This window comes from Engystomops pustulosus, chromosome 2 (assembly GCF_040894005.1).
Source record: "Engystomops pustulosus chromosome 2, aEngPut4.maternal, whole genome shotgun sequence".
Lineage (NCBI taxonomy): Eukaryota > Metazoa > Chordata > Amphibia > Anura > Leptodactylidae > Engystomops > Engystomops pustulosus.
The window spans coordinates 252538506-252560155 of NC_092412.1; the positions used below are offsets into that span (position 1 = coordinate 252538506).

Below are 21650 nucleotides of genomic sequence, written 5' to 3' on the forward strand. Positions count from 1 at the left end.
GTGGGGGGGGGGGGGGGAGGAGCTGTGCAGGAGCACAAAGGTGGGGGCTGAGAGCTGAGGAGTCTGCAGCACAGACAAGTCACATGTTGCTTTTTGAAATGCATCCAAACCAAATCCCAACACTTATGACTACAAAGAGGATTCCGTCAGGGTTCAAGGTAAGTTATTACACACAATTATATTGTAAAGATGTGCAATGTTATATAAATATTATACTGTATATACTATACAGTAGTATATAGTAACATCCAGGGAGCTTCACCAGAGGTCACAGGGGCAGAGGGCTCCGTCTTTAACTAGGGATTATCTGTAAATCGGGTGTCCTTAAGTAGGGGACTGCCTCTATATGAACTTAGCAAGACAACAACAGGGTCCTCCCCTGTATAACATTAAAAAGGCTCCAAAACTGACCCCTGAATGCTCCCTGACCCTGGGTTTAGAGGTAAAATAGTGTGGGAATTTCCCCACCTAGTGTGATCCGCACAGGTCATACTTTCCAATTTTAAAGACAATGAAAGATCATTGAGAGGTGTGATTTTTTGTAACTAATCCACAATTTTGGTTTAGACCAGGTTTTTTCAGCTTTCCTTGTTGTCTGTCATGCGTGTGTGTTTGTCCTTCATCTATACTGTGTACTTATCTAGGGTGGGCGCCGCTGCCCAGTTGTTGTTTGCAGCCTAGAGCAAGTCCTTCAAGTAGGCAGGAATAGGGGTTGTCTTACTGTTATTGATGCTGTTCCAGGATTTGTTTAATAATTCCAACATTATAACCACTTATAGTGACACATGTCAGATTCATAACACAGGGCTCTAACGTGAAGGTAAAATGTGACCTTGGAGGGAAGGGGTTCTTGTGTTTTCTGGGGTACAAGTCATGGATAACAAGACTCCTACAGGAATGAGCAGTTTGTAAAAAAAAGACAGACCATCACATTAGTTACATCTGATTTAATGTGTTTATGAAACAGCTAAACATTTTGGTCCTCCCAACCTTGGAAACTTGCAGGGATAGAGTTGTCCATACAGTCTCAGCTGTTCCCCTCTGTCCTCGCTCAATTCTCTCTTATCTTCAGTTTCCTCTTCATGCTCTTCTTCTTCCTCTCTTTTCCTGTGTTACAGGGTGACATAAAGTTGATGACTAGGGTTGAGCAAAGCCACTGAAATTAGGGTTCAGTTACCCCAACCAAACTTTTGTTCAAAGTCATGGCCAACAAGCCAACATGGAGAAGCAAGAACGTTACCCATGGGGGGTTATTTATCCTACCCCCCCACACGATAATATTGCCGTCCGTCCATATAATAATATCATGGTCTGTTACATCTCTATGCCAGGTCCTACCTGGAAACCTACCACCATGGATCTACCTATTAAGGGAGATCCGGTGGCAGGTTCCTCTCATGTAGACCTGTATAGCCCATTTTAGGGCTAATTCTTTGGTGGCCCATAATTTTTGTAAATTTTAATTCACACAATATTTACATTTTCTAAATAGGCTACTGGGGTGTAGAGCCTCTTTAGAAAATTTGAATATTGAGTGAATTAAAATTTACAAAAGTTATGGGCCACCAAAGAATTAGCCCTAAAATGGGCTATACAGGTCTACATGAGAGGAACCTGCCATCGGATCTCCCATAAAAGGTAGATCCGTGGTGGAAGGTTTCCTTTAATAGAGAAAATATTTTTACTCCAGGTAGGACCTGGCATATGAGAATAACTTGCCACCAGATCTCCCTTAAAAGTTCACTAGCTGCAGCTCATGCACAGGCCGGGGGCAGGAATGCCCCATACCGGCCCAATGTGCTGCTAGCCTTGCCTCCACTTCATGCCCCTCCACCACCCCCTTGGCATAAAAGGGAAAATATTTGCAAGTGCTGAAGTAACGTTAGCATTTGTGATTATTTTCAGGGCTTCCACACCAGTTTTCTTATGCAGAAGTCCTGATACATAACCCCCATATGTTCAGCTGTTGTCTATGTGAGGAGTCAGTAACTAAAAGCTTCAATTACAAGCAGTGGCGGATTAAGTGTCCCATGAGCTGCTCACATGACTAGGGGCCCCCCAGCGCCTAAATCGACCTGTGCCCGGATGTTAGGACTTAAGTTCTACTCTATTTACTTTATATCCTTTATACATATATACTCTATATCCTAAATTTTGTACTGTTCATAAAAGTAATTTAATGATGAACTACAATCCTGCTCTTATAAACCATCCATTTAGGAAATCACATTCCCTAACTGCATGAAACCCTCCACCACGACTACAGTTCCATTTAATGAAATGTACACAGCAGATGCCTCGTTTAATGAAATGTCCACAGCAGATGCCCCCTTTAATGAAATGTCCACTGCAGATGCCCCCTTTAATTAAATGTTCACAGCAGATGCCCCCTTTAATGAAATGTCCACAGCAGATGCCCCCTTTAATGAAATGTCCACTGCAGATGCCCCCTTTAATTAAATGTTCACAGCAGATGCCCCCTTTAATGAAATGTACACAGCAGATGCCTCGTTTAATGAAATGTCCACAGCAGATGCCCCCTTTAATGAAATGTCCACTGCAGATGCCCCCTTTAATTAAATGTTCACAGCAGATGCCCCCTTTAATGAAATGTCCACAGCAGATGCCCCCTTTAATGAAATGTCCACAGCAGATGCCCCCTTTAATGAAATGTCCAAAGTAGGGCCCTCTTAAAAGAAAAAAAAATCTATACTCACCTTCTCCCCAGCCCCACTGCTCTGTCTTCTCCTCGAGGCTCATCTTCTGGTCCAGACGCATCACTATGATGTCACACAGCCGCGACACCACTGCGTCATGGTGATGCATCCGGGCCAGAAGAGGAGAAGACAGAGCGGCGGGGCCGGGGTGAGGAAGCCGGAGTATAGATTTATTTTTTAAAGACTGATGGCAGTTCTAAATGTACGGCCAAGGTATATAAAGATCTGCCATTGATTACAAGCCTCATGCACTAATATATAGAGATGGATCCTCTAAGAGACACTACATTGACCTTTTTTATCTCTCTATTTTTTGTAAAGCTTATAACTGATACAATATATATATATATGTATATATGACACAAAATAAATGACACATAAATTAATTAATGTTATCTGGGGGTATTTATTAAGGGATATTACTGACAGCTCCCAGTTTGAGGCAGGGAAAGCTGGAGAAACTAGGCTGAAGAATCCTCTCATCTCTGGGGTCACAGTGTCATCAGCTCAAACTACCCAAACTGATACACTTCATCCTATAGGGCAGTGATGGCAAACCTTTTAGAGATTGAGTGCCCAAACTGCAAGCCAAAACCTGTATATTTTTTGCAAAGTGCCAACACAGCAATTCAAGAAGTATTACAACCTTCTTGCTCCGTGCTATACCACAGCTTTCAATGGGCCTGAGAGCACCAATATCTTTGTCTAAAGGAGTAGAAATTTGAATTTCCACTGGAGCTTCTCTTGACAGTCCCCTGAACAAGAAGGTTGAGGGGTCACACAGAAGGGGCTCCAATGATAACTTGGCCCTGTCCACACCTCCTCTCTCCTGCAGTCTCAGGTAGACCAGGATGCTTCACATTAAAATAATGTGGGAAGTCCAGGGACTGCAGGAGGATCCTTGTCTGGCAAACTCTGCCATGGGGCAACAGCCTGAGTGCCCACTGAGAGTGCTCCAAATGCCACCTCTGGCACCCGTGCCATAGGTTCGCCACCACTGCTATAGGGGCAATCACCATTTTGTTGAGAAGTTCTTCCAATGTTGTGTTCTTTTTGCCTAAATCCCGCTGTTCAAGCCAATGGATTAGATACCTTATTCTTCCACTGGAGCCAATAACATGTTCATCCTTCTATATATACAACCTCTCTCCTATCCCTCCTCTATCCCTGTACCATTCCCATCTCCCCTTCTCCCTCACTGATATCGGCATTGACACATGTTCATTGTCAGAACTGGTGGATGTTGTGGTGTTTGGACCAAAATATGATGACATATCCCAGCAATAGTAATATCCCTTTAATTAATTGTATTAACATATAACCATACTCACTCATCATCGCAGATGGAAAGGGAGACAAATCCAAGTAAAAGCACAAGAAACTGTGATTTCTTCAGAATAGTCATGTCTGATCTGTCAGAAAGAAAAAAATATTCACAAAATTCTTGCTCTTGCATAAAAATGTTACTTGTAACATTTTTACCCTGTTCCTTGTCTATCTTTTTTTATTGTTTTAATGTGAATAAAAGCTTAAAAATTAACCCCAGAAAAACCCCAGAAATATCTGGCGCTCTTATTCTTCCCTCTCTTCTCCAGACCAGTGTGTCTTTTCCCATCAGCTCAGGTCCAGTGCTGCTCCTCCCATCAGCTCAGGTCCAGTGCGGCTCCTCCCATCAGCTCCGGTCCAGTGTGTCTTCTCCCATCAGCTCCGGTCCAGTGTGGCTCCTCTCATCTGCTCAGGTCCAGTGTGTCTTCTCCCATCAGCTCAGGTCCAGTGCTGCTCCTCCCATCAGCTCAGGTCCAGTGCGGCTCCTCCCATCAGCTCCGGTCCAGTGTGGCTCCTCCCATCAGCTCCGGTCCAGTGTGGCTCCTCCCATCAGCTCAGGTCCAGTGCAGCTCCTCCCATCTGCTCAGGTCCAGTGTGGCTCCTCCCATCAGCTCAGGTCCAGTGCTGCTCCTCCCATCAGCTAAGGTCCAGTGCTGCTCCTCCCATCAGCTCAGGTCCAGTGCGGCTCCTCCCCTCAGCTCCGGTCCAGTGTGGCTCCTCCCATCAGCTCTGGACCAGTGTGGCTCCTCCCATCAGCTCTGGACCAGTGTGGCTCCTCCCATCAGCTCTAGTCCAATGTGGCTCCTCCCCTCATCTCCAGTCCCTGTTGTTATACAGAGTCTGCAGCAGTTCCCCAGCGCCTGCCCGCTGCAGCCTAATACTGGCAGTGATAGGACCCAGCGCTCAGGACCTTCACTATTACACTACAGACGCTGCACTTTCCACATGACACCATCACTGCCCTCTGTGTATCCATAAAGACCAATGGTGTCGGGAGGAGGCGCTGGACCGGAGGAAAGGAGATGCTGGACCGGAGGAGAGGAGGCGCTGGACCGGAGGAGAGGAGGCGCTGGACCGGAGGAGAGGAGGCGCTGGACCAGAGGAGAGGAGGCGCTGGACCGGAGGAGAGGAGGCGCTGGACCGGAGGAGAGGAGGCGCTGGATCGGAGGGGAGGAAAGAGGAAAGATATTTGGGATATTTTGATACTCAAAGCTTTTTCTTGATTTTAATCTGATATAAACATAAGGAAATTGATCAAAACAATATACATTTTTTATATGTGATATTATATAATATATAAAGCCTCTGCATGGACGGATCTCAGCCTAATAGAAGTGACATCACACAAAAGACAACATAGATAAAAGTAAAATAATGATAATGTTTATTATAAAAAATATTAACAATTCCCACCTTATGATAGAGAAACTGCAGAACACGGGAGGACAGGACACCTCAGTACAGATCACTTCTTGGGATGGGGGTTATTATAAACCCCCAACTTGGGGGATGAGCTTCATAAGTCATCATTATTGTCAAAACCAGAGACCTGATCATAGATGGTTTGTGCATCTCTGCATATTTTAGTAGCTGAGTAAATACAAATATTGTTTTGTGATTAAACATCTCAAATGTTATTATATTTATCAGGAATCTCATTATCATAAGATTCTGGGAACATGTGACTGTGATATTTGGTATCTGTGGTGAATGAACCACCTGATCTCATGCTCCTCCATTATCTCAATCTGTTGGAGGATTTCCAGACATCATTAAAGGGTAAAGGGTTTTCTGCTCCAGCCCAAAGAGACAACTAAATCCCGAATTCTGTGTGTCTGATGCTACAGAGATCATTAGAAAAGTAGCAAAAAACCATGGTTACATTAGTTACAAAAAGACAGAGAAAAAACATTTAGAAAAGTGCTTTTTCTCATTGTGTAAAAGTTATATATATATTAGATGTGATGATATTTAAAAAGCACAAAAGAAACTGAATTGTATCTTATTTTTTTTTCCAATTTAACCCAAACAATTTATTATGGCAATTAATAAAATTATGACCATAACTTGTATGTACAATCACCAAGTTCATATAACAATTTTATATTTTATCAGTAGCAAAATTAAATGACAAAAATTAGATACATAAAATATCAGTAATGAGTGGACCAAAAAATAAATAAAAGTGACTGTGCAAAGTAGATAGCCAAACAAGGCATGGTAGTAGGTTATACAATCCAAGTTAAATGCATTTGGAGCACAAATAAAGCATGAGAGACATGGTAAACATAAACCAATGTGAAACCTTTAAACGGGTTGTAATTATACCATACCACTGGAGGTCTGTGACATCTGTGTGCCCTCCAGTGGTATGGTATAATTACAACCCGTTTAAAGGTTTCACATTGGTTTATGTTTACCATGTCTCTCATGCTTTATTTGTGCTCCAAATGCATTTAACTTGGATTGTATAACCTACTACCATGCCTTGTTTGGCTATCTACTTTGCACAGTCACTTTTATTTATTTTTTGGTCCACTCATTACTGATATTTTATGTATCTAATTTTTGTCATTTAATTTTGCTACTAATAAAATATAAAATTGTTATATGAACTTGGTGATTGTTGTTGTTTGATCAAGCTTTTGGTGCTCTATGCATTTTGCCCATAGTGGATGGCCCCCACTGCTGGCTTTTTCCTTTGTGTATACATAACTTGTATGTACACAGATGCAGCACTGGTCAACACGACTTAAAGGGAGTTGTCTCATTTAGCTATAACAGAAAATGGGCAGTTCCTTAAATTCTCTTACACAACAGACTGAGCTATCACATCTGGTTGATGGGTTAAGCCTGTCCCGTCAACCAGTGTGTACCCAGCACGTGATCAGCTTGTGGCGCATCGGTGCCGGCTTTCACATGACAGAAATCAGGGGATGTGGCCGTCGGACAACCAGATGGATTCGGAAAAAATGCAGAATTTAAAAAACGATTTGTGTCGCAAGAATAGCACTCACATGCACCTGGAAGAAGAAGGTGAACTCCGGTGGACCTCGGCGCAGCAAAAACACCTGCTGGATATCGGGCGCAAAACCTTAGTGAATCCCGGCAGACCCAAATCCTCGTTGGACAACGCGCTGTGGGATCGCGACAGGACCGGGTAAGTAAATGTGCCGCAATGAAAACTCTCCAGAAGACCACCTCTCTGGGAGGACCCACTCCCTAAATAGCTGTGTTTTCGTTATTCAGTCGTTGATTTTTTAAAATTATTTTGCCATTTTACTCTATGGACGCTGTCTACTTTCTGCAAAGAAACACTTTCCTGTACAAAGAGATCTGCTCAGAATGGTTTCCCTGTATATACCCTGCACTGTGTGCAGGATCTGAGCCTGAGCTCTGTTTTTATTTGTGCATTTAAACTTTCATACGGACACAATTCTACTATATTCCAACTTTCAAACACAAACAGCTCTGCTACATACATTTCCTAGTAAGCCCTCATATGTCTCTTTGTAACTAGAAAATTTTAAAAAATGGATATGGCTGATGGAAAGAGGGAAGTAAAAGGTGGAAAAACAAAAATGTATAAAGGAATAGGAAAGGATTAAAATAATAAGATAAAAAAGAAATCAACAAAGAAATAATAAAAAAAATATATATTAAAACCGAATAAAATGCTGTTAGAGTCATTAAGCTAGAAGACGGCATGGGTAGGGAATAGTAGACCCAACCGGCACTGTTCGTGGGAGAGGAGGCAGCTCTCGTGGTGATGGAGTTGGTCCTGCAGGGAGAGGTTATGCTACATCTGTCTCTGCTACTTTCTCTGGTGTATCCAGGTGCCAGGGTTTGCAGCATATTCTTGTAGGCCACAATAGTGCTCTAAGAAAGCCAGATGGAATTAAGACATTCATAAATTATATCGCAAAGAGTGTCTCAAGTTCCATTAGGTTGATCCTGCTCCATCTCTCGTGATTGTGTGAAGTATTACTGTATGATTCATAAAAAGGCTTTTATTTTGCATCCTTGCTAAATGCTGAAACTAAGATGGTGCCTGTGGATTGACCCCCAGTATGTGCCTTATACTGGCAGCACACTTTCTGGAATAGATAGATGTCTTGTACCCAGCCACTTCCTAGAAATTACAGAGAATTTCTGCTTCCAACATCACAGATCCACTGAGCATGAGCAGAACTATCACACCCATACATGGACTATGGGGAAATGATGCTACAGTGTTACGTTTATGTGATGATAGAGACAACCAATCATCTATGTAGTCACTCCTTACTAACTGTGAAGTTTGTATATAATGGTATGTGTCAGCAATAAAGGCCAGATCTACTTCCTGTTTTGATCAGTACCACTTCCTGTTGAGGAAAATCTTTATTCCATACTCCAGTTTTGGTGTGATTTCTTTGAGCTCACTCAGCAGCCTATGGAAACTATTAGAATACCTGAGGTTCTGTAAGAAAGGGGACAATTCCGACAATTGCACAGCCTACCACCTTCCTCCTGTTCAATAAAGCTAGGTCGTCTCAGATACAGGTCATGGATCAGTCACTTAAGCTCTATTATATCTCTCCTAGATGGAATCGCATAGACCATCCACCTGCCCCAGTTTCAGACATAGCATTCCCGGATGACCAATCACTGGAGTTGGCGGATGATGATGTAGACAGTGGACAATTGCAGGACATCTACCATAAGGAGGATGAAACCCAAGGGTCAACTGCTCTTGCTTTCTGCAGTGTGGAGACTGACAAGGAGGGCAATGGGGAGGGTTCAGTGGAAGAAGATCTGAGGGGTGATGGTCCTAGACCCAACATGGATCGGCTTGTGGCGCATCGGCAGCGGCTTTCACACAACAGAAATCGGGGGGGGGGGGGGGGGGCGTGGCCGTCGGACAACCCGAAAGATTCGGGAAAAAAAAGCAATAATAATTTGGAGGAAGAGCTGGTGGTCAGGAAGCCCCAAGTAGCCAGCAGAAGATGTGGAAGGTTGAAAAGGCGCGCCAGGGAGCTCATCACCTGCTACCGCCCAGGGACTCAGCACACAAAGGCCGGCCTAGAGGATCTCCCTCGCTTGGCATTTTATCAAGCATTTTCAGAAGACAAGATGTGTCCTATGCACGCTCTGCCACCAGTCCCTGAAGCGAGCAACAATCTGAGCACCTCATACAAGACCAAACAAAACCTGAGCTGCAGTAGATGACGCACCAAGAAAAACACAAGGAAACATATGATAAAGGAGATACATATATTTATGGCAAGTATCAAATATACATATACTGGACCGACATTTCCCGCAGGATTTGATGCAATATGCAAAAAAGTCCGAGCTTCATATTAGTTAATCCGCTTCAATGTATAAGGAACAACTAATATTTATCCTTTATGGATATTTAATCCAATGTCTTTTACGAGCCAGTGGGATTTTTTAGCACTACCCCTAAGTTTCTTTATAGCTTCCAAACTAATTCCACTCTTTGCTTGCTTTAGCACATCTTCCACCTCACGCTCCTCTTCAAGTTTGCTGTCCTCTTGTCTTTTACTGTGAAGATAGGAGAATATAAAAATGATTAAAACATTTATTTCCTATGTTTTTTTCACAATTTATTCCTCCTGTAGTGGATTATAATGTAGGTGGTTTGGGTTGTGGCCTTCTAGGGGACCCATGGCCACCCAAACAACCCACCAAATGTTATAGTGAGAAGGACCTTCACCCATGAAATTTTCGTACATCTATTCCTGCTCTCAAACACATGTACACAAGAGACATTTCAGGACCTTTGAAGGTCCTCCAAAGCTTCTGAAACCACAGATTGAAAGCAGCAGAAGGGACACATCCTCCATACCCCAAGAAGCTTACAATATTCATACAGCCTACAGCAGGTCCTAATCCGACCCTCAATTTCTCTCCTTCTCCGGCTGCTGATGGGAAGGCAGCCGGATCTGGTGTCAGCAGAGATAATATTACAGGTGACAGTCACTGGGGGAATATACTATAGTCCTGCAGAGGAAACCTCATAGGGACCTCCCCATTGTGTAGGATCATGGGGGGATAGATGGATCACATGGACGACAATTGTGGGAGACCGGTCATGGCTGATATTACACTTCAGTAATTATTATTAAACCCCTTTCCGTTGATGCCCTTTTTTATTTTACATTTCTATATTCCAACTAAACCCTCAAAAATCCATCATTTTTTGTGTACAGAGCTGTATGAGGCTTGTTTCAAGCTTTACCTACTATTGTCAATATTCAATATTCCATAGAAAATACGAGGAAGCTCCAAAAAATTCCAAATACTGTTAAAAGAAAAATTCCGAAAAATTGTATTTAGCACAACTTTTTTTTGCAGCCTTAACTTTCGCTCCAAATGACACTTCTCTCTATTATTTTGGTGTATACGATCAGTGTGATACCAGATTCATACAGGTATTGTATTATTAGTGTTTTATAGATTTTTTAAAAATTAAAAAAAGCTTTTGTATTCCGGCGCGTTCAGATGCTCTTCAGCGCAGCAGCGCCACCTGGTGGACGGCGGAGGAACTGCCATCATAAATCCCGGCCGGACCCGAATCCAGCGCAGAGAACGCGCCGCTGGATCGCGAATGGACCAGGTAAGTAAATCTGCCCCATCAGCTTTGCCTCTCCCCCATCCCCCCTCACCTTTACCACCAGTTCTGCCCCTTCATTATCAGGAGCAGTGGTGGTTCAGGTAGACCAACTCTAATCAACCCCAAGTACCGGTAATGAAATAACCCATCACTAGTAATATCCCTTTAACTCTAAAATGCATGAAGTCACAAATCTACACTTTTAGGTAATTGGGGCCTTTTAAGCCCACATGCAAATCATATAGAGAAGTATATTTCAAAATGACAAAATAAGATATGACTAATGCACAACATTTTAATTCCAAATTTTTGTAGAAAACACCCAAAAACCTTTTTTTTTTCCAAATTTCAAACAGAAAAAGGTAAGAATATCTTGATGCAGCTACATTTCTCTTATAACTTTTTTTTTTTCCATTTTATTGGTCTTCCAAACCATTTTCACATGTTATCTTTTCTGAAAAATTTTCTTTACAGACATTTTCCCCACAAGTGGTACAATGGGGCACATTTACTTACCCGATCCTGTTGCAATCCCCGAGGTGCGTTGTCCAACGAGGATGAAGTCGGGCATGAAACACTAAGATGGTGCGCCCGAGTTCCTGCATGTGTCGCTTCCCCGCTCAGGTCCCCGGAGTTCACCTCCTTCTTCCTGGTGAATTTAAGTGCATGACTTGCAGCACAATTTGAATTTTAAATCCCGCACCGATTTGTGTTGCATGACAGTCGGCGGAGCTGCGATGATGTCATGGCAGACCTGAGGAAGCCAGGGAACTGGCGAACATGTTGGGGGGCTGATAGATATGTTTTTTTAATTTCACTAATGTGTGGAATAGTGTAGCTTTGCTAGGAATCGGAAGGGGCAATTCTGAGCTGCAGACAGAGTTAGTCGTTGGCATGAAAGTAGCAATCGCCGTACTATGGAGAAAGCTGAGTGAGTAACGAGAGAGCCGTACACTACCGAGTTCAAAGGAATAACAATATTGACACTCGCGATCCAGCGGTGCGTTCTCCAACGAGGATTCGGGTCTTCCGGCGATTCACTAAGGCCATGCGCCCGATGCCCACCAGGTGTCGCTGCTGCGCCGAGGTCCGCCGGAGTTCACCTGGTTCTTCTCGGTGCATGTGAGTGCTTGATTTTGCGACACACTTGGTTTTTTAAATTCCGCGTTTTTTTTCAAATCCGTCGGCTTTTCCGTCGGCCACGCACCCCCTTTTCTGTCACGTGAAAGCCAGTGCGCCGATGTGCCACAATCCGATCGCGTGCATCAAAATTCAGGCGGAATTCGGAACAAAACGGAAAAAGTCTGGAAACCCGACAAAAGTGCGTCCGCTCCGTATCTATGAATGGACACTTAATAAACACTGACACCTAGTGTCAACAACAAGATACTCTTCAATACATTGTTACAATTAACATAACTATCTCAGCAGCGGAGCTCCTACAGAGCTGACAGGGTGACTAGAAAGCTGAATACTAATGAGATCATAGGAATAACAACATTGACACCTAGTGCCTATGAATGGAAATCTAATAGACACTGAGATTTAGGGTCAGAGATGAGACACTCTTTGATATAGATATATATAAATATATTGTTACAATTAATACAATAAACTCAGCAGCCGAGCTCACACGGAGCCATTGCTAACACCTACCATTGTGAACAGACCAGACCATTAAATGATAAATATTAATAACAAAGACACGCTCCACACAAACGTTGGGTTTTTAAAGAAATTGATTTAATTGGGGGAAGTCTTCTTTATTTTTACTTCACACTAATAAAAGTTATATTTTATGTGCCGCTTGGACATGGGAATAAATATTTTGCCTTTGCCAATATTCTGTTCAGATGTCAGGGCTTTCTCACTCCCTCTCCAAAATCATATGACATCCTCACATGGCATGATCCATCCATCCCCTGGCCCCTCCCCCTATAGACCTGACTACAAATAAAGTAACTGAAAACACTGCTGAGTACATGATAGAAATAGCCGGGGTCCTAAATTGCCCCCCTGTACTGTACAGATATGGTTTTCACCAAAATGCCTAACAAAATAATTATATGAACAACTGGATAGTGACAATAACAAAATACTTGAGGAATATCTAGAGTTTCAAAATTCTTATAACAGATAATAGCAAAAAAGTAAACACGGGGGCCTAAAAGGCCCCCAATACACATTCTAGGGTTAATGAATTATTTCAACATACACAGATACTTACCCATCATCACAGATGGAAAAAGAGACAAATTCAAGGAAAAGTGCAAGGAGAAGTGATTTCTTCAGGAAAGTCATGTCTGATCTGTCAAAAAAAATGTAAAAAGTTAAAAAAATATAAACAACATAATTTGGAAACTCAATAAGGAATGTCCATCCTAGGAAACCATTGTTTCATTTAGAAGTAAAGATTGCAAATGGCGGAGCTCATAGCCTTTAGTAGCAATATTTCATTTCCAAAAGAGAAAAGGAATAAAAAAAAAACGGGAAGCACTCACTGTTCCTTAAATTGTAATCTTTTATTTCATTGGTAGAAGGGAGCATAGTGGGAGTCTTTGCACTGCATTACACTTTTTCTTGCCTATGCAGCTCAATGGGGCTCATCTACTAAGGGTCCGAATCATGCACTTTCGTCGGGTCTCCCGACAATTTCCGATTTGCCCTGAATTGCCCCAGGAATTTGGCACATGCGATCGGATTTTTGCGCCATTGTGCCGGCTTTAACGCGACAGAAATCGGGGGGCGTGGCCGTCGGACAACCCGACGGAGTCGGAAAAACCGCAGAATTAAAAAAATAATTTGTGACGCTAGATCAGCACTTACATGCACCGGGACGAAGCAGGTGAACTTCGGCTGACCGCGGTGCAGCAACGACACCTGCTGGATATTGGGTGCACGAACCTTAGTGAATCCCGGAAGACCCGAATCCTTGTTAGTGAACGCGCCGCTGGATCGCGACTGGACCGGGTAAGTAAATGTGCCCCAATGTCCTAACCAATATACCTAAAATGAGGATATGAGACAGTTTCTAAGCGAGCAAGACAATGGGGCATATATACTAAGGGTCTGCAAACCGCATTTTGGTCGGATTTCCCGACTATTTCCGATTTGCGGCGCATTTAACCAGGGTTTTTGGCGCACGTGATCGCATGTGCCAATGTTCATGCATCACAAATCGGGGGGCGTGGCTGTCGGACAACCTGACTGATTCGGACAGAGCATGGGATTTAACCCCTTAACGCCGCAGCCCTTTTTCGTTTTTGCGTTTTCATTTTTCACTCCCCACCTTCAAAAATCTGTAACTTTTTAATTTTTCCATGTACAGATCTGTGTGCCGGCTTATTTTCTGCATAACAAATTACACTTCAAAATGTTGGTATTTAATATTCCATGTCGTGTACTGGGAAGCGGGAAAAAAATTCCAAATGCAGTGAAATTGGTAAAAAAACGCATTTGTGCCGTATTCTTGTGGGCTTGGATTTTACGGATTTCACTGTACGCCCCAATTGACATTTCTACTTTATTCTTTGGGTCAGTACGATCACGGGAATAACAAATTTGTATAGGTTTTATAATGTCTTCATACATTTAAAAAAATTAAAACCTCCAGTGCAAAAATTTTGGGGGGGATTTTGCCACCTTCTGGGGCTAATAACTTTTTTATACTTTGGTGTATGGAGCTGTGGGTGGTGCCTTTTTTGCGGATTTTGATGACGTTTACAATGCTATCATTTTTAGGACTGTACGACCTTTTGATCACTTTTAATTGCATTTTTAATTTTTTTTTAAATGGCAAAAAAGTGCCATTTTCGACTTTGGGCACGATTTTCCGTTACGGGGTTAAACGCAGTGAAAAAGCGTTATTATATTTTGATAGATCGGGCATTTTCGGACGTGGCGATACCTAATGTGTTTATGATTTTTACTGTTTATTTATATTTATATCAGTTCTAGGGAAAGGGGGGTGATTTGAGTTTTTAGGGCTTTTTATTATATTTTTTTTTTTACTTTTTTTTTATTTTTATTTTTACTATATTTCCGACTCCCAAGGGTACATTAACCCTAGGTTGTCTGTAAGGTCCTATCACATACTGACATACTACAGTAAGGCAGTATATGGGGGTTTTACTCCTTATACATTACAATGTGCTGATAGCACATTGTAATGAATGAGTTAAAACGAAGTATCCTCGGGTCTTTGTGAGACCCGAGGCTACCATGGCGACAGGTCGACGCTCTCCGATGACGTCACGGAGAGCGACGATCCTCAGAAAGATGGCGGCGGCGGTGATCAGCCCGAAAACACCCGCGATCGTTGCCGGCAATATGCAGCAAAGACTTACCGGCTATGTACCGGGTCCCGGTAAGGGGTTAACATTCAAATTGTGCCGCAAGACATGCACTCACATACACCGGGAAGAAGATGGTGGACTCCGGCGGACCTGAGCGGGGAAGTGTCACATGTAGGATATCGAGCGCACGATCTTGGTGAATCGCGCCGGACTTCATCCTTGTTGGACAGTCTGGATCGGGGATCGCAAAAGGACCGGATAAGTAAATGTGCCCCAATATCTGGTCATGTGTTACATTTAAAACACCTGTGATTGGCTAAAGAGGTTTTCCAGGGCCATACATTTCCCCCAGATGCTTCCAGTATTCACAATTCATCTTCCTAATGAACATGTCTTATCTTGATTCAAAGCAAGACCTGGGAAGTGACCTGGCTCACTTGTGGCTCAGGTCGAGGCTACACGCAAGACCGAGAGAATGGGGTGATCCCGGTTCTTTTAATTTAAAAATAGAAATGTGCTTCTGCTTTGTGCTCATGCCATCATCAGTAGAGATGAGTGAGTATATTCGTCCGAGCTTGATGCTCGTTCGAGTTTTAGCGTACTCGAAATGGCTTGTTGCTTGGACGAGTATTTCACCCGCTGAAGAACTGCTCGAGTCAATGCAAATTGTCTTCTGATAAGTTAGCAGATGAATGGAAACATCTGCAATGTGTTCTTCAGTGAACACAGGATCATTTAAGTGAAGAACACAGTGAAGAACACAGTGAATAACAATATGTGTGAAGAACACATTCCAGATGTAAGGAAACATCTGCAAGTTGTTCTTCACACATATCGTTCTTCACATTCTATTGCGAAGAACACCGTTCTGCACTTGTGTCTTCTGATAAGTTAGCAGATGTACGGAAACAACTGCAATGTGTTCTTCAGTGAAGAACACATTGCAGATGTTTCAATACTGTAACACGTCGGGAAAACGCGAATTGGGCCCTTAAAAAATGAACCCCATTATTTCTCAATAAAATGACACATTCAATGGGGCTCGTTATTCGAGACGAGCACTCGAGCATCGGCAAAAGTTTGTCTCGAATAACGAGCACCCGAGCATTTTAGTGCTCGCTCATCTCTAATCATCCGAGATACCATTTTTACCTTGAGTCTTCTCTGCATATTTTTTTGTCCTTCCTCTTTCTATTATTTACAACTGGAACTTCCCTGTTATGGACATTTCTGTGCTGCAGAAACTACCTTTCCCAGAGAGTGTTGCGCTGCAAACACATTAGAGAGTGTATCCACCCATACCCGCTGGGAACATCATGGGGAGCCACAATCCGAGCCAAGATAGCGGTGCCCACACAACATCAGCTCTTTAATGCGACAAACGGGTTAACACCCGTAATTGGTGGGTGTTACCGGTATATAGCCTGCCTGCCACCCAAGTATATAGCCTGCTTGCCAATGTAGTATATAGCCTGCTTGCCCCTGTAGTATATATCCTGCCTGCCCCTGTAGTATATAGCCTGACAGCCCTTGTAGTATATAGCCTGCCTGCCACCCAAGTATATAGCCTGCTTGCCCGTGTAGTATATAGCCTGCCTGCCCCTGTAGTACATAGCCTGCCAGCCCCTGTAGTATATAGCCTGCCTGCCACCCAAGTATATAGCCTTCTTGCCCGTGTAGTATATAGCCTGTCTGCCCCTGTAGTATATAGCCTACCTGCCCATGTAGTATATAGCCTGCCAGCCCCTGTAGTATATAGCCTGCTTGCCCGTGTAGTATATAGCCTGCCTGCCCCTGTAGTACATAGCCTGCCAGCCACTGTAGTATATAGACTGCTAGCCCCTGTAGTATATAGCCGGCCAGCACCTGTAGTATATAGTCTGCCGGTACCTGTAATCTATAGCGTGGACAGGGACACGGACCGGGAGCGGAGCAGATGCCGGGGCCATGATGGATAGAAGAGGACCTGCCGGGGGCGTCGGTAGGTGAGTAAATTTTTTTTCTTGACTCGAGTATAAGCCGAGTTGTGCTGAAAAACTCAGCTTATACTCAAGTAATACCGTAGTTATTGAATTCACTTACTTTTTTCGGGAGGACCAGACTTTATCAAAATGCAATCATACCACTTTACAAAGGCATTCATTACATTGATTGTTTACAGTATACTTCTTCCCACCGGGATATAAACAAGTTAGTCAAGGAGGGAGAAACCTTTACCTCTAAGGTGCACCCTTGTGATTACACAAAGAACTGCAAAATAGACAATACATCCAGTACAGGCGTGCGTTTTCCTCTTCTTTTTTCATGTGCAAATAAAGTTTTTTTAAATGGCCTAAATAAATATTGTTTTTAGATTTTTCTAAATCCCACGCCAGAGCAACCATTATCCGCACTATTCCGTGCTTATTCGGAGCAGCCCGACCTACTTCTATCTCCATGCAGTGGGAAACATCCATGATCGAGAGACTCCCTTCCCCTGGTGCCCAGGCTAAAGCGTTTTTTTTTTCCGATATTTTTTTTTACGTCAAGCCTTTTAACAAGCCAGAATGTCACTTAAGGCTTTCACCATCATAAAGTCTCTGCATAAGCCACTCTGCATTAACCCTTCGAATCCACCAACACTTATAAGGGGGTTTCTGCATCCTGCCTGCTGACTGCCACCCCGTGGGCAAAACAGGGTGACGCTCGGTGCAGTTAGTGCCATCCATTTTTTTCCATCTTTCTCTTTCGTGAAGTTATAAAGTATCGCTTCCACTAGATTAGAGAAAAAATATTCTTTATATAAAATTTAACAGCCCCTGCAAATAGTTAATTTTATCTAAGACAAAACTTTTAAAGATTGACGTGATGTATTCTTAACTTACATACAATCATCAGGTCTCTGGGCTACTCATATCTTGGACCAGGGCACTGCAGGTCCTACATGGAAGAAAAAAACAACCTACCTTGTGATAGAGAAAGTGCAGCACACAGGAGGACAGGACACCTCAGTACAGATCACTTCTTGGGATGGGGGTTATTATACCAGTAACTTGGGGGCGGGACTAAGCTTGGGGGAGGAGCTTCATGAGTCATCATCAGAGACTAATCACCAGACCTGATCCTTGTGATCTCCACTGTACATAGATGTGTTCATCACATGTTTGTTACATTTACCTGCATATATTACTAGACTGGGTACACACATATATTGTTTCATGATGACATTTGTCAAGAGCCAATTCATGAATCCTAAGATACGCAAAACAGTAACCTTAACTATTTCTTGTAGTGTTTGACAACATCCACTGGAACACTGTTTGTCTTTAAGAAGTGTTTTTGATTTATATGTATCCTGGGGTAGGATCCCTATTCTGATGTGTACCCCCTATATTTGGGCAAGGGAAGTGTCTATTGAACAACTATTCACATGCATCTCTAATGATGGGGGATCCAAAACGCTTCTTACCTCTAAGAGATATATATATATATATGCAAAGTAGACTCTTTCTTCCACATATATTCCATCTCGATGGACAATCCATGACGTAAGGAGCCCAACTGGCAGCAAATTGGAAAAAAATAGCGCCACCTCTGATCTCTGTGCTTGACGTGTGGTTGTAGCTATTCCACAACCTTCAACCAGGTGATGATCCAGCGATATGATACCTCTGCCATCTCTGTAGAAATACTAACAGTCTACACCAGTGGTGGCGAACCTATGGCATGGGTGCCAGAGGTGGCACTCAGAGCCCTCTCTATGGGCACCCACGCCATCATCCCAGCGCAGAGTTCACCAAACAGGACTCAAGGTCTAGCAGTCCCAGGCAGCCCAGAACCCTGGAAGGAAGCTACAATGATAATCCAAACTTCTTCTCCTTCTTTCTACTGTATTGCTGTCCTCAGGGGCCTATATGATTTAAACCTGTGACAGAGCATGGAGTAATAAGTTACTGCCTAAATTGCCAAAATATGTGGGTTTTGGCTGTAGTTTGGGCACTCGGTGTCTAGAAGGTTTGCCATCACTGGTCTACACCATCAGTGCGCTTGTCTCTCGCCTTGTTTTCCTTAGTTTTCCCCACTATCTCTGGATACACCGTTTGTTGATGTCTGTCAGTTCAGTGTTTTGCTGCTATTGCAATTGATTTATTAGGACATGTTCCTGTGATGGAGCAAAGATGATAAAAAAACTAACCCTAAACATTCTTATGGCACCATCAACATACATCTTCAGACCGATGGAACACTCAAAAACGTAAACCACGTAATTGCTATTGCAATTCAAAAATCCATTATTCTTGAAAGATTTTGTACCCTCTATGGTTTTTGAACCTTGTTTTAGCAACAGTTAGCACTCATCTCATTGGGGCACATTTACTAAGTTCCGCGGACAGCGATTCTGTTGGGTTTCCCAAAGATTTCCTTTTTGCGGCGAATTGCCCCATGGTTTTGGTGCACGCGATCGAATTGTGGCGCATCGGCCCCGGCTTGCATGCGACAGAAATCGGGGGACGTGCCGTCGGACAACCCAACAAACGAAGGTGAACTGCGGCGGACATCAGCGGGAAGAAACACATGGAGGAAATTGGACGCACGACCTTATTGAATCACGGCAGGCCTGAATCCTCGTCGAACAACGCACAGCAGGGAGCGCGACAGGACCGGGTAAGTAAATCTGCCCCATTGTCTTCATTCACCTGATGGCAGTTTGTCATCAGAGCCATTATAGGCCAGAACTCACATTGGATAGAATTTGGCATGTTGGAGAGGTCCCCTTCATGCATGTATTCCGGTTTTCCCTGTACAGGGTAGAGGGTAGACTGCGTGGATGTCATTTAGTGGTCGAGCGGCTTGCTCAATGTTGTGAATGGAGAGGGGTTTTATGGTTTGAGCAGATAAATGTTCTGATTTATTTATAGCATTTTAGCCTCTTGCCGATGCGTGATGTACTAGTACGTCATGTGTCAGCTATGGATGAATGGAGAGGCCTCATGGGCTGAGCCCTCTCCATAGCCGGTTTTCTACATATTGCAGTAAACACTTACCGGTAACACCCGCGATCGGTGTTAGCTACTGGCGACTTCAAAAAGATGGTGGCACATGGGTGCTGCCATCTTGGTGAAGATCATTGTTCCCCGTGACGTCATCGGGGGCGGCAATCGGGTCACATCACAGCCTTGGGTCATAGGAAGACTCAGGTTTGTAAGTATTATTTTTTACATTTTAGTGGCAAATATGTTGTGCCCTACTTGAGTGAGATATGCAATCACATAACAATTTATGGGGTATGTATCTATGCTGATATAATACTGGAAGAATGTGGTAGTGGAGGCGTTGATTGCTAATTTTTGCCTTTTTCTAAAACAGTAGTGGGAACACAGATTTTGCTGGTTATTTTGGATTGCCTAGCACCACAGCCGTCTCATTCCTGCAGCATTGGCCCTGGTTCATCATTAGTTAATCCATTGTGATTGACAGCTTTTCACACTACTCACCTGTTACCTGTGTTGTCTGGATCTTTGGATTCTGGCCCAATTACTATTGAGGCCGGGGCTTTGAGACCACATAAGAGTCCTGACCATCCTTCCGAATGTTTTGGCTATGGATTTTTTTCTATTTAGCTCGATTCTTTGTTTGTGACTCTGATCATTGTTTTCCTGGAATCTTGACCTTTGGATTGTGATCAGGCAACTCAACCATTTAGTGATTTATGTAAATTGTTTGCTCTCTGTGTCGTAACTTTGATTTGCAATTCTTCTGATCTGTTTTATATTGTTTTGTCCTTGTTTCAGTGTTTGGCACTTGCCAACCAGTTACTGGCCACTGCTTAAGGTGGATTGAATAGGTAGGTAGGGCGAGTCTGGTGGATTCAGAATAAGGGCTCATTATTGGTGTCCATTTTATTTTCCCCAGTTCCTCCATTACATATTGGGTATAGAACAAACTAACCTACAAGAGTAGCACAATATTTAACACCCTCAATGAAAGTCGAAAAAAAAAGCTGAATTTTGTTTAGCTACTCTTACACTTCTGTTAGGGAACGGCTTACACAGCAAACACACTGCAAACACAGAGAAGGACAACAAGCCCTAAGATAAAACCCTTTTCAGTTGTTTGTACCTAATTGTGCAGCCTACCCTTAATGGTAGGTGACAACTGGTCGACGTTCCCTTCCTGCACCAAAGTACAAACACCGAGACTAGGACAGGACAAGCATAGCAGTGTAGTCGTACAGATATGGGTCAAAACAAAGACAATGGAGTACAGAATTAAGATACAAATGGATGGTCAGAACACAGGCAATATGTCAAAGAATCCAATAATCCCCCAAACTGTTTCCGACTGGAGTTTTTCATATAATAATCAGTATTTCGTGGTTTGCCAGGAATTGGCCTGGTTTAACATTATGCAGACACAGGGAATTGCTCTCTTCTGACTTTAGCATCCATAGCCCCCATTTGCATTGGTTATGGACAGATTATTTAGGAGATAGATAAAGTTCCACAAAAAATGATCAGGGTCTATTCTAGCTTTGTATCTATCAGTAAGCCTGTGTCATTTTAAACTGCCAGGACCATTATTTGCTGGGACTCTTCAAGTGCTACAGATTAAAAAAATTGATCCAGTCATGAACTCTCCTGGAGGAAGTTTCCTACAAAAGGGAAATCACTACTCCCTCCATCTGGACCTGGGAGGCAAGGGGGTTCACCC

At 43.1% G+C, this 21650-nt stretch overlaps 1 protein-coding gene and 2 long non-coding RNA genes across 3 annotated transcripts in view; 1 reads left to right on the forward strand and 2 right to left on the reverse strand.

Moving 5' to 3' along the window:
• The window catches only part of LOC140119633 (uncharacterized), a 149918-nt gene that overhangs the window by 48156 nt on the left and 80112 nt on the right, over nucleotides 1-21650 (forward strand). The gene's annotated exons all lie outside the window — the stretch shown is intronic.
• LOC140119631 (dermaseptin-H3-like) overlaps nucleotides 1-21650 on the reverse strand; it is an 82254-nt gene that overhangs the window by 41482 nt on the left and 19122 nt on the right. The window lies entirely within an intron of this gene.
• Nucleotides 9293-18011, reverse strand: LOC140116811 (uncharacterized). Its single transcript, XR_011852976.1, has 3 exons — nucleotides 17906-18011; nucleotides 12893-12973; nucleotides 9293-9593 (listed from the first exon to the last, which is right to left on the reverse strand). It is a non-coding gene; the product is annotated as an uncharacterized lncRNA (long non-coding RNA).